The following is a 14,497-nucleotide window of genomic DNA, read 5'->3' on the forward strand; positions in this document are numbered from 1 at the left end:
CAAGAGGAATAATTATGAAACCCTCATTGTTGCAGCAACCCGTGCCTCTAAATATGTATCACTTGAATGTTTCCCTCTACTCAAATACGAACTAGACTGGGCTTGTGCTGCTGTCAATCATGGCAATAGTCCAACAACCTGCAGACAGACATATAAGTTGGATCTTGCTGCACGGATTGCAGGCTTCTTCGTTTGTCTTTCCTTCTTATTGCAAAATCCAAACAATTTAAGTATTTTTAATCAGATCCAGACAGTTTTCAGGTGGGTTGAGGTTAACGATGGCACATCGAGGCAATTCTGTTATTATTTTTTGCTCAATCAATTTGTTTGCTGGGATTTTAACACTGAAAAGAAAGTTTACTTTTAGTCGTGGCTGATTCTAGGAGTAGTTTGTCCTTCAGTGCTACTATTCATGATTTATTACTCGGATCTCCCAGATTTTTGTGACCTGTGATGGCAAATTTTTCCCAGAAATATGAAACTTTGCAGCCCCAAACCGTAAAAGATGTGTTATTTTTGCAATAGATGAACATGTGCCTGTGACAAAAATACTGTTTCGGCTATGGTCTCTTACTGCTGGAGACACTGGCAGGACACACTTTGTGACCTGGCTGAGTCTCCAGAAGCACAGCGGCTCATGGCAGGAGGATCTCTGGTGTCTGCGAGTGCAGATTTCAAATGGAAAGCTCCACCCTGTCTCGCACCAGACAACCTGCGTTTCACTGCTTTATGCATGGCAACAGGCGAGAGGGAAGAATAGGTGGGCAATAAGATTGTGGGGGCACACAGGAGACATGGGGTGAGAAGAGGTCAGGGGAGTCATGGAGCAGCATGGGGTTGGTGGCCAGAAGAGACAAGGGAAAGGATGTCCTTGAAGTCATGGGGATCATAGGAGAGTGGAGGTGAGGGGCCAGTGGAGACCTGGGGAGAGTGGGCAATGGAAGGATGGGGCAGAGAACTCAAGGCCTCAGAATCCCCTCTAGCATCACTCGCTCACAGACCTACGGAGGTGGGCCATAGCAGAAAAGATGGCCATTCACTCAACATGGGAATGATCAGGACAAGAGCATAGCATTACAGTGTGGAAGTTATTAAACTGGAGGTAAGGTTGGACAAAAGGCCATCCTGATTGCCGACTGCAGAAAATGTGACTTAACGTTTTGGCTTGATCTTCCCTTTCCCTGGGTGGTGTGCCGGCGAGAAGGGATGGAAGCCGCAAGAACCGTCTGCGATTCGGTGGGCAGGCTTCATGGCACAAGCAACAACTTGGTGGGGTCTCAACAAAGCACAACATTGCACAAGGTGTGATCAGAGGGTCAGTGGTTTACTTGGGTTTGTTACATGTTGTTTGTTTCTAAGCTCAACTGACTCCATGTGGTGTACTAATGTCATCATCGGACATGAATACTTAGAGAATCTCCAGCCCAGACCCTCCACAGGATACCCGACACCACACCAGCGGGAAAAGGGGTACGCTCACCAACATCTTTCAGTTTTCCCTTCTCATGGTTCGATGAAAGTATAATATCAATATAGTCAAAACTGTAACTGCAAATCAAGAGCAAGTTAAAAAAATAAGACAGAAGAGGCAACAGAAGACAGGGACTGATTAATATACTGCATCTCGTGTTTTCACTAAAGGTTACTTGTTAAAGCAAATACAATTATCCATTCTCAGGGTCAAAGGTTGTATAATGTCACACTCTGTGATGTCATACGTCAAAGACTGTTGATTGTCACTGAATGCCATCAGTGATAGCAGCCCAACCCATTCTAGTGTAAATGGGTAGAATTCTTGAATTAACCACGTCCTCTGGTAATTACGCAGGATAACATTCCAGTCGATCATTTGCTGCCCATTTTTCCTGCTCATTATTGTAGCTTTTATATTTATCGACAGAAAATACTCAACAAATATGTCTGCTCAAGAGTGATTTAAAAAAATCATATGAATGATTTATCCAGAAAGAAAACAAGAGAAAACCTGTCATTCAAGAGATGGATGATTTTCAAGCCAATAACTATACGCTTCTTGCACAACTATATAAAAATATTTCAGCCAAGGTAAGGTTTGGCACAAATAGAGAACTATCACCTTCCTTTAGAATTAGGCAGGGAGTATGCCAGGGATGTGTTCTGGCACCATTTCTATTTTCATTATTTATCAATGCGGTGGATGAAACGTTGCAGGGTTTGCAAGCTGATGTGCCAAGGGTAACTGGTCGCCCAGTGCCTTTCCTCCTTTATGCCGACAAAGCGGTTCCTTTATCAAGGACTGTGGTCAGCTTGCAGAGAGTAATGGATTTATTTGCAGCTTTTATAGATTCGAAGAAGTTAAAAATGAATAAGACAAAGACGTTTGTAATGACCTGTGAGAAAATGCCAAAGATTATAAAAACATTGGATCTAGATGGTGTTCAAATAAAGAGGTTTAAGTCCTTTTGTTATTTGGGCATGATGTTCTAGGCGAGTGGTACTTGGGTCAAACATATTAACAATACAAGACTCAAGGTAAAAAGAATCTGGGGGGGGGGTATTTAGATTTTCTAGAAACCTGGGAAGTCGGCCAATCGTTTTTTATCAATGGGGTGGACGAAACGTTGTAGGGTTTCTTGGATGCATACTACATGTACATGAGCAATGGAGTATACCCACTCATCCTCATTTAGTTTATTCTTCAACCCTGCAGCATTCCATGAAACCATAACACATGTCCCTTTGTCCAGATGTCCAAAATCCCTTGCCAGAGCCCTGCTACTTTCAGAAACTGAAATAGGCAAGGGAGAAGTTAAAACAACTAAAGAGGACTCATCGGGTATCGTTTCTCTGGGTAGAGGTTAAATAGGTGTGGCACACACTTTTGGCCTCAATCACTCACTCTATATCCAGCAAGTCACTCAAAGGCTCAAATCTATTTGTGAGCACAGGGTAAGGGTTCCGATTACCTACTAGAAGGCATGGTGATGATTGAAGGATTGTGCCTACATATGGGTGGGGAAAAGGCCTATGGAAGAAACCAAGAGGAAGGAGAGCTATAGTTCCCTTTATCATTGTTGGAAAAGCAGTATTATGTAAACATTTTCCAGCATGCCTTGGATGTCTATAGTTAATAATGACACACTCTCCACCCAGTGTTTTATTTGAGAGGCTGATCCATCCCACCCTCCCTGTAAACAGAATTTGGTCTGCATCTGAGATGGGGAACAATGATTTTGTTTGAATCCAGTGTACGACCTTGTTTCTTAATTAAATAAATGGTTCCATTGGGCACACTGCAAGTGGTGGTACATTTGCCATGATTGCCACACAAAGGAATTGTGTCCCCAAAACCTAAAAACCTCTAATTCTTTCTCCCCTTACACCCTCTGGCAGTCGGGAGTCCCTCACGGCTGGTATTGTTTCGGTACCTCTGTCTGCCTGACTGGTGGTATTACTGACCTCTACAGTTGCGGAGTGTCTCAGAAACGACCTGTCATCAGAGGAAATTGCCACTCTCTGGGCTCCCTTAGAGATAATTCCTCCCCGAGGAATTTCCCTCAAATGTACGTGGGCGAGCTATATTAGGCTGAATACTTCGTACTCTTTGCTGATGATTAGACTGTATATTTCTATCTGGTGGAGAGACACAATGATTTTGAGCCCTCTTTGGTACTCATTCCTTCCCTTTAGCATCCCCCTCTCCTAATGTATACCGATCACCAACAGCACTGTTACCTGTCTCATTAAAAGCCTTGTAGACTGCCAAGACAGTTCTCGTAGCTATACAAACAGGTGGATGGCAAGGGTACAATTCTAATCCAACGGAAATTGTTTTGTAATTACTGTAATGTAACCCTTTTCAATAGCACACAGTCACCAGTTGCTTGGCCTTTAATCTCTTTGAGGAGACTTTTCAGCTGTGGCTTTGCCCACTGGGCTTGGCCTTCATGAAGACATGCCCACAGACAAGCCCAGGCCCGATAGGAAAAGTCTGGAATATTTAAAAGTTTTTCCCTGTATATGGGTCCTATAGCGTGTGTGTCTTGTGACCTACCATCCAAATCGATGTATCTGTTTGACACTTCTATGCGAGGTGTATCTCAGTGAGAATGTGGGACTTCTGATTCTCTCTTTAACTCCAGTCAGGCTTGGAGTGTTCTCCGTCACTTGGGGCCTTATTAATACTTTTTGGTGCAAAACTGCACTAACACAGTTTTGCACCGAAAACTTTTGCACAGGCTTGCACCATTTTTTAGCACCAGCTAGGCACCATATTTATGGAATGGTGCAAGCTGGTGCAAAGGGTAGGCTAGCGTAAAAAAACAATACGTTAGGCAGGTTAGAGTCAAAATAAATGACTCTAACCAGATTAGCGTCAATTTTTTACGTTGAGGGGCATATTTATACTCTGTTTGCACTGAATTAGTGTTATTTTTTTTTTTACTGTAATTCAGTGCAAAACTAACTCCATATTTATACTTTGGTGCTAGACCCGTCTGGCGCCAAATTTATGGAGTTAAGGTCATTTTTTGGAAGTGGAAACCTACCTTGCCTTAATGAGATGCAAGGTAGGCATTCCAGTGCAAAAAATGACTCTATGGCCTTAACGCCATATTTATACTCCCATGCAAAATTGGTGCAAGGGAGGGAGGAGGGGTCAAAAAATGGGGCAAAGCTTGCTTTGCCCCATTTTTTAAAGCCTGGGTCAAGGCAGGCGTTATGGGACCTGTGGGCCTATTTCCATGGTGGAACACCATGGAATAAGCCTACAGGTGCCCTCCCCAGGCCCCGGGGAACCCATACCCACACCAGAGGGACTGCGGAGGATGGGGGACCCCATCCCAGGTATGTACAGGTAGATTGCATTTTATTTTTTAAAGTGCCATAGGGGGCCCTGAAATGGGCCCCCACACATGGCACAGGGTGCAATGGTCATGCCCAGGGGACCCTTGTCCTCTGTGCTGGCCATTGGGGTGGTGGGCGTGACTCCTGCCTTTTCTAGGGCAGGAGTCATGTGGCATCGTAGGTTTAGCACCATAAAATGATGCTATTCTGGTTAGAGTCATTTTTTTTACTCTAACCTGCCTAAAGTCATTTTTTGGTGCTAAACCTTCTTCTTCTATACTGCCAGCCCCACCCGACTAAAGTCATTTTTTTTTTACTCTAGCCTATCTTTTGCACCGGCTTGCACCATTCCATAAATATGGTGCCCGGCTGGTGCACAGAAATGGTGCAAGCCGGTGCTAAACTTTTTAGTGCAAAGCTGAGTTAGTGCAGTTTTGCAGCAAAAAGTATAAATAAGGGCCAATATTTTGTAAGTTTGTGTCACTTTTGCGTCAAAAAATGACGTTAATGCAGCACAAAAAAAATATAAATCAGGGCCTTGGTGCTAGATGGGTCTAGCACCAAAGTATAAATATGGAGTTAGTTTTGCACTGAATTAGAGTGAAAAAAAAGTGACACTAATTCGGTGCAAACAGAGTATAAATATGCCCCTTGGTGTCTCACCAGACCCCATTTTGCATGGGGTGAATACTACTATTCCTATCTATTTGCGGAACAGCTGCCGAGGTTTCAGATAGCTTATGTGTGACATTTCATAAAGAGTAGAAACAAGCATTATGCCTTGCGCTGCTGGACAGACACACCAAACATAAACTGTGTAGAACTGGCTGTGAGTGCTAGCATGTGTTTACTCAGGAGTTAGAAGTTGGGAGTCTGGAAGACAGAACACGGCTTTAGAAACAAATTTATCTTTATTTACAACAATAAGAAATAAATCTCCTGAAGATGGCGCTGGTATACATCACTATGTGATTGGACTTAAACTTTTAATAGAGCTGCCCAAACTAGCATTGGCCTGATATGGTGAACAGTCAAACCACCAATGGGAAAAGTACCACAGAATGTAGCTTGCCAATGGCTATAACGCTAGGACTGCTGGACGGTATTTGTCACATAACACACTCGACTAAACATCTGTCTGATGATCATACACAGCATTAAAAAAACAAGAGTTCTGATAGATCGTCTTTCCCAATCGACAGGCAAAGGAATTTGAAATATGCATATTTGTCAATTTACCTTAATGAACTTTGGAAAAAAAACATTGGGATCTGCAAACATCAAATGTATTGTCCTGCTTCTGTGAAGTTGTTTTGACTTTCAGATGGTTCAACAAGTGAGAGTCCGCTTCTGACACTGTAGGAGGTTGAAATTCGTGACTGGTACCATTGCCTCGGCATCATGCCATGGCAATCCATGGCGGTGATGAGATGCTGTCATTCGGAGCTGTCAGAGGTAACTCTTGTGTCATCATTATGTGCGAGAACTTTGGCCAGTAGTGGCTTATGTAGCAAACAACATAATGCATTTTGGCATTTTTAGTTTTACTTTTTTCATGTGGTCTGTTTCCTAAAAGTTCACAAATTGCTCAAAGCATTAAGGTAATCTCAGCCTACATAATTTAATTTGTTAATACACTTCAAGGCCAGCAAATAGTTGAGTGAATGTAAGAGTGAAATTACAAAACCAGCAAAACATCTTTGAAAAACAACCTTGTGTCATAGGTGCATTGTCACCCATTCCTGATTTCCTATACTGATTTAATGCGCTCAAAAACTAGCAAATCTATCAACATCAGAACTTAACAGACCGTCGATTGACTTTTGAGTGCCAGCCGGTGACTGTTAGGGACACTGTAAAACCGACCACTGCAAGGGATGGTGGGAGATAACACACATAGAGGCATATTTATGAAAAGTGGTGCTGCACCTAGTGCAGTGCCACTTTTCTAGCGCCCCCCTGATGCCACCATGTGTGAGCCCTATTTAATATACAGCGCACCATGGAGGTATTTAGGGAACTGGCGTCATAATTTTTTATGCTAGTTCGTCACTTTGCAGGATTACCTTAAAAAATGTTGCCGCTAATCCTGCAAAGCACCCAGAGGCCTATTGTAACCAATGGTAGCCTCCTTTTAACGCCTGCTCAGAGTAGGCATTAAAAGTGCCGAAAACAATGATGCAAAGAAACCTCTTAGATTTCTTTGCGCCATTCTTTTTGGCCCCCACTAATGGGGAATGTCCCCTTTGCATACATTATGCCTGGCATAATGTAGCGAAAGGGTTACAAAGTGGAGCAATGCATGTATTGCGCCACTTTGTAAATATGGCACAGCCTTTTTGGCCTTCTAATGCCACATTAGCATAAAAAAAGCTAAAGTGGCTTTGCATGGCCTCATAGGTAGGATTTCAATGTTTGCACCACTGTTTTGTCACAAAAAGTGAAGCAAAGGTGGAGCAAGGAGCTCATAAAAATGCCTCCTAATTTGTATGATAATCTCCATCCTTGCAGTGATGCGTGAACCTGACTGGAAAAGTGTTACTCTACCATATGATGAGTGGCAAGCGGCAGGGCTGTGGTGGAAGTTTGCATAAGTTGCTAATAACCTTTATTTAGTTGTTCTTTAGCAAAACCTAAAGGTGGATAGCTAGCAGAGAGACCTGATCCTTTCTTTAGATATGAGCGTAGGCTCATAGTCTAGCTTGGTTATGGAACTCTTCATCATCATCATCGAAAATATCTTCATTCGGCCGAAGCCATAAAAGCAAAACATCATCATAAAAATACAAAAAATACTAATTTCAGCAAAGTCCCAAACTCCATTAGCAGGAAGTAAAGTGCTACTGTGTGGATCAAAGTGCATATTGTTTACTAATGCTAAAAAACACTCATAAAATTCAATAAAGCATAACAAATATCTGATGAACCTAGACACTGGAAAAACACAAGCCCATCCTTATAGTGTCTCAAATTCGTCTTTCTCAAAATGTGGACCAAAAAGGAAAGCCTCGGGACTGAATGCAACATCCAAAACAAAATAAAGCGACTAGTACTTTGCATAGAAACATTGTCACAGAAACAAGAGGGAAGGTCATGATGCCATTCTCTGGCACAGGGAAAGCACATTTAAAGTGTAGTGTACATAACCCAAAGAGTGTAAAATGGTAGCACTGGGTAGGATTTATAACCCATTCTTCCAAGTAGGGCTCCATGCTCCTTGTAGTTGACAATGATGAATATTTAACTATCGATTCCTTGGCCTGAGCCTTCACTAGATGTGAATTCAAACAATGGTCTAGGTAACATTCTTTGACCAGTTCTTTATGCTCAACTCAATTGTAACAGGATTTTTATATAATTCTGAAAAATTTTTGATCTCGAATGCTTCAATAAAATATGAAAGCCAAAGAATCTGATCTGGCCTGTCAAGGAACAGGCAGTAATACAAGTTCTAACAAGGCCAGCCTCTGGGGTCCTTCAACATTTGATCTACAAAAACAGTGGTGCAAGCCCAATCAAATCCTCCAGATAAGACATTCCCAGTTCCTCGTGAGATATGAGTGTAGCAATGCCTCCCAGAACTGACAATAATCTGTGCAGTTTTCTGCTCTTTGGAGGACCCTCGTCTTTCAGTGGCCCCACAGCCTAGCACCATATACGCCTACTGAAATGTATTTACACTTATATAAACTCACCATTTCTGTGACTGGTTTATGCTTTAACCTATGTACAAATCTGAATATGGACTCAATGTTCCTATTAAAGTGTGGCTTTGTTGATATTAGTAATCCAGTCTACCTAAAAAATGCAATAAAAAGAAAACCTAAATAATTTAAAGATTTTTCCTTTGATAAATACAAATCCCCCATAACAAAACACTTGGACTTCATGCTTGGAACAAATGCAGGTCATAATATAGGTTTTTGAGAAACTGACCTGCAGATCCAAGTCGTTCATGTAGGTAAAAAAAAAATCTAAAAGGGTTTGTAGGTAATTGGCTGTGTGGGCGACAAGCACTGCTTTGTCTGAGTATAATAAAATTGATACACATTTTTTTTCCCATGCGTGGCAAATCCTTTCCATTTTCCATGAGGTATTTATAGATCCCATTGATATAGAGCAGGAAAAGGAAATGAGCCAGGACACACCTTTACCTAACACCCCGAGTGGGTCAAATATGGGGGGAACATTCGCCTGAGAGGTTATAGCGCACATTTACAGAGATGTCCTGATTAAAGCACTTGATAATGGTGAGAAGCTTTTTCTCTGCACCCATCTTGCCCATCATATCCCATAGCTTGAAATTATTCGCTAGGTCAAAGACGCTTGATAAATAGATAAAGGCCATATGTAATGATGAGCCCCATTGGCCTTGATGTATTTCCCTGCTTTGAGGTAGAGATTTAGGCAGTGTTCGACAGTGCAAATACTACATCTAAATCTATATTAGACTTCAATCAGAATGTTATTTTCCACCACCCAATCTTCCAGATAGGACAATAGAACTCGCCCCAGAATCATAATAAAGAAATCAGCCTATAACACTCTGTTATGTTTTGTTATTCAATTTATAAAGTGCACAATTGCCGGAGGGTGTCTAGGCAATGCCGGACAGTACAAAGGCTACAGCTAGGCCGAGTACAAATTAGGCAGGAAAAAGCCAAGTTTTAAGATGTTTCCTGAACATGAGGAGATTGGACTGATTTCTTAAGTAACCAAGGAATAGATTCTAAAGCAAGCAAGTAGAATGTGAATAATTTTTCCACCCCAAGTAGCTTTACATATTTTTGGGATGATAAGCTTCCTCGCTGTCATGGATCGAAGAGACTTAGTGGGAATGTACCAGGCAATGTTTTTTTTTTTCAGGGGTTTGGGTCCCGTCTGGTATAAAGTCTTATGTACAATGCATAGGGCCTTAATAGCTACTCTTTTTTCAATCAGTAGCCAGTGCAGTGTTTCTCTGGCCTTAGAGACTGAGTCAAATTTCTTAATACTTTTCAGAAGCTGCATTTTGTATCTCTGTAGCTTTTTTATGAGGCTCTGCTGTGCACCGCACATAAAGGGCATTGCAATAGTCCAGATTGGACAAGACCAATGAGGTGACCACTTTTTTTGAAGATCACGAGGGATAAACGGCATAAAGACTTTGTGCAAGGTCTTCAATAGGCAGCAACAGGTCGATGCAAGTTTGTTTGCCTGATCAGAAACATTAAGCTTATGAACTCCCAGATTTCTAGCTTTGGCTACTAGAGTAGGCAAAGCCCCCAATAATTAGGGACCAAGAACCATACCAAAAATGGTATTTTGTCCAAAAAGGAGAATTTCAGTTTTATCTGAGTTTAATTTCAAGCAATGACTACTCATCCAGTTGATAATTTCAATCATGCAGCTTCTAAAGTGCGAGGCTACCTCCTCCACATCCTGCATGACGGGTACCACAATTTGTGTGTCATCTGCATAGGATATGGTGGAAAAACAAAAGGATCTAATCAGCTTCAGGAGTGGAATCATGCATATGTTAAATAACATGGAACTCAGGGATGAACCTTGCGGTACACCACAAGGCAGTGTGAAAGGTTTAGAAGAGAAATTTCCCATGGTGACAGTCTGTTCTCTGTCCTCTAAGAATGAGCTCAGAAGATTCCAAGCCATACCACAACACGAATTTCTGCTCAGCGCCATTCAAAATAAGGTGGTTCATGGTGTAAAAGGCCGCAGATAGATCTAATAAGATCACCGCCACTTTGCCACCCTTATCCAGGATATATCTGACTTCCTCAGTAGCAGAGATAAGTGCTGTCTCAGTACTGTGATCTTTCCTAAAGCCAAATTGAGCAGCATCCAAGATGTCATGCTCACCTAGATAGTCGGCTAAGGTGGAGTTAAGATGTCTTTCTAAGAGTTTGGCTAAAAATGGAAGCCTAGAGGTGGGTCTATAATTGTTTTCCTCAGTGGGGTCAATAGAGGGTTTTTTAAAGAGAGGTAAGATGGATGCCACTTTCCACTCTCTGGGAAAAAGGCCCTTGCTCAATATGTTATTGAGAAGTACAGTGACCGAAACAACAATTTGCTCCGAGACTTCTTGAAATATTTTTGCCGGATAGGGATCCAATGATTTTGTTAGCTTCATTAATTCTAATACTCTCTTAACTGAGAGAAGAGGAAAATTCTAGAGTGTATAGTGGCAATATTCTATCTAGACAGCCTCTCGACGGAGGTCCTCACTGTAGCCATAAGTGCCTCTTTGGTATCTCCCACAAGATCCTGATATATGGTCTCTACTTTGTTTCTAACCAAAATAGCTAAATCTTCACATAGCTGTTGAGATGATGCTATGGCTGAAAGAGCTGGTGGAGTTGATAACCGTTTGGAACAGCGCTCTCTGGAAAAATTGCTGGCAGATAGGATCTTGTTTGTGAAAAAATATGCTTTTTCCATTATGATCAGTTCTTCATGCTCTATTATAAGATGTTTGTATCGAAGCCTTTCCTCAGGAGCATAGGTATTCTTCCAAACTCTTTCCTGTCGTCGACATTTGCTTTTCATAAGTTTGAGCTTTGGAGAATACCCCAGAGCAGATGGTTTCGCTCTGTGGGATTTAAACTCTTTCAAAGGGGCCAGTTTATTAACTGCCTCATGAATCCAACTATCAAAGCTAGAAATTGCTTCCTTTATCTCCCCATCAAGGTACGGCTGGGATGACACCAGGATGTCCCCTAGTTCAGCTCTATTCACTTTCTTCCAAGAACACCCCTGATGGCAGATGCTGGGCGCTCTAGGCTGCTGTACATTAGCTTTAAGACATAGATAAAAACTAACCGCTAAATGGTCAGACAAAGGGACCTGGAAAACACCACCAATATATAGCTCAGGATGGTTAAAAAAAAAATCCATCTACTATATGACCAGCCTGCTGCGTTGGTTCAGTCCAAAGTTTAAAAACTGTTGATAAAAACGCTAGTTTCTTTGTTCTCAAGATCTTCTAAGTGAAAATGAAAATCACCTAAAACCATGTAATTGGAAAACGCTACACTCCCTTCCATAAAGTTCCCTATAACCTCAAGAAAATTTGATCTCTGACCTGGTGGTCTATAGGCTGGTAGGCCTTGAAAGAAGGAGTTGTTATCAATTTTGCAATTGAAAGACAGGGCTTCCAAAAAATCAATACTGGCTGGTTTACAGCTAAACGTCAAATGATCTTTGAAAACAATAGCCAGGCCACCGCCACGTTTCCGAAGCCTATCTACTCTCGAGATAATACATCCAGTTGGCGATAGCGCTACAAGGTCAGTGGCCAAGGATTCATCCTCCATAGGTTTCTGTCAGAAAAACTATGTCAGGGTTATGGTGGCCTAAAAACTCTAAAAAATCATATTTGTTTTTTATAAGTGAACCCACATTCAGTAGAATACAGGTTAGTTTATGCAGGTAGTCAGTTAAGGAAGTAACACTGGCTTAAGGTCATCACCTGCGACGAGGTGACACTGAAGCAAACAATTATTACAGACATACTTATCCTTAATGTGATCACAGCCAAAATAGTCACGCTCACCGAGCCTGCCTGCGTTCATTCTCACCAGAAAAGCACAGGAGTACACCACACGAAAACCAGGGTCCCTGGTGCCGTCCACGCGCAGACATGCACAGACAGGCTTGCCGCTACCATTGTATTGAAATAGCCCACGAGGAGAGGGTGGTTTGGCCCTGGGGCTGGTCCGCTGAACCAATGTAGTTCAGCAAGTCACAGCAGGATAACAGGTGGTGAAAGAAATTAGCGATCTGGAGCCCAACAAACCTTCCAGGTCTCCCCAGGTTCCCCTGATTGAAGACCAGGTACTGGTAAATTAAAATGAATTAAAATAAAGGTGAAAAAGATGAACTCGTAAAAAAACCAAATAGACAGCAGCCTGCTAAAATATGGCACCCACTGTGACTGAAATCTGTCCCCCTTTTAAAAATAGGAACAATGATAGCCGCCCTCCAAGAGTCAGGGATGGGACCGGACAAAGCAGATCTAAAAACATTTGTTAATAGGGGCCCACAAGTTTATATAAGTTTTAAACTTAAGGTACTCAAATTCCCTTTGTACTCAGTTTCCATGTTTCCTTGTACCCATGCTCCCTGTGCAGAGTTCTAATTGTTGGGTGTTTGGGGTGGTGAAGGGTGATAAGTAAGATCTTTATGAGAGGTGACATGTAGCAATAGTATGAAAACAAAACGCAACATTGCAGTTACAGAATTATAACTTTCTGCTTACAGGAGAAGACTAAATCCTGCGAGAGAGACACAATGGGTAGCCAGTCACACCTCATTTGCATCATGTAACAATTGTAGTGTCATTGGTAACTAACATTATCTGCCTGCATTATCTGCCTGTTGCAGTTGTGACAGTATGAGGTGTTCATCTTCTCCCACAGACCCCTTTGTAGTTCAAGTTTTATTTCTGATAAGGGAGTCCAAGACACCTCCCATAGAAAGGGTACCGCCACCCTCTACACTTCCGGGTTTCTTCATGTCCAACAGATCCAACGTAGGATCCAAGACTTAAGCATACTTCTTTATTTTTACATTTGTGACTTCATTGGATTTAATCTCTTTCGCCTTTCTCAACAGGACTAGAGGTGTAAGAGAAACGCTACCCTTTTCAAGGATCGCTTGAAAGCGCAGAATGGAAGGAGGGTCATGTCCACAAGGTAGAAATTGGAGTTCAGTCCCCCAGCAGTGGTGAGGACACTGCGGAGCAGGTAAGCACCCACTGGTAGGGCTGGGCAGGTTAGGATACTAGAGGCAGACTACATGGCGGCAGGAGTGCTGTGTTCTGGGTCAGCATCCAGAGAGGCGGAGGCTGGCTAGCAGGACCAGAAAAGGGCATAGAAGAGTTCTCCTCAAACGTATGCCATAGCTCCTTGTGAGAGTACTAACCATTATTAAAGCTGCAAGTTGAGCGCTTTCTGGTTATGCATGTACCTTGACTCTTTAAAATGGAGAGACGCTGTTGTTCAGACATAATGCTAAGCATGGGCTAGAGAAAGAATAAGATTAAGATTAAGAGAAAGGAATGTATCAGAATGAAGGAGTTCATTGATATGGACCAATGGGAATAGTTTTTCATATTTGGTTCTAATTGGTTGCTGTAGTTCCAAACAATGGCTATTTGTCTTTATATCACATGGGCTTTTTTTTTTACATTTATAGAGACATGAAGGACACTTTTTTAGTTCAGTTGTATTTAAACTATAGAGGGTAAAAGGACAGAGAAACGTCACGATCAGGAGAGTTCATCTGCAGACGATAGTGGCAGAAGTCTCAGTAAATCCAGAAGATACTTCTATTCTGCCAGATCTATCTAGAAGAATTCAAATGGTCCTGAGGTCCTGCACCTCACTGATGGCACTGTAGCTAAAGCTTCTCAAGCTGAAAGAGACAAGAGAAGGAAGCATTAGGAGTGTGCAAAATTCACATAGTTTACGTTTGGTAATTACAAGAAGTTCAGCAATATTAAGTGAAACTATAAATAATTATGCAAAATGCAAAGCTGGCATTTGGCACAGTATTATAACGCAAAATGTGTCCTCATCTCCACTATGGACACAAGGATGCATTTTGTGCTAAAGAAAAAAGTGCAAACACACAAAAGCATCACGAGCAACAGCTGCCCGTGCTCCATCACATG

The sequence above is a fragment of the Pleurodeles waltl genome, chromosome 3_1 (assembly GCF_031143425.1).
Source record: "Pleurodeles waltl isolate 20211129_DDA chromosome 3_1, aPleWal1.hap1.20221129, whole genome shotgun sequence".
NCBI lineage: Eukaryota > Metazoa > Chordata > Amphibia > Caudata > Salamandridae > Pleurodeles > Pleurodeles waltl.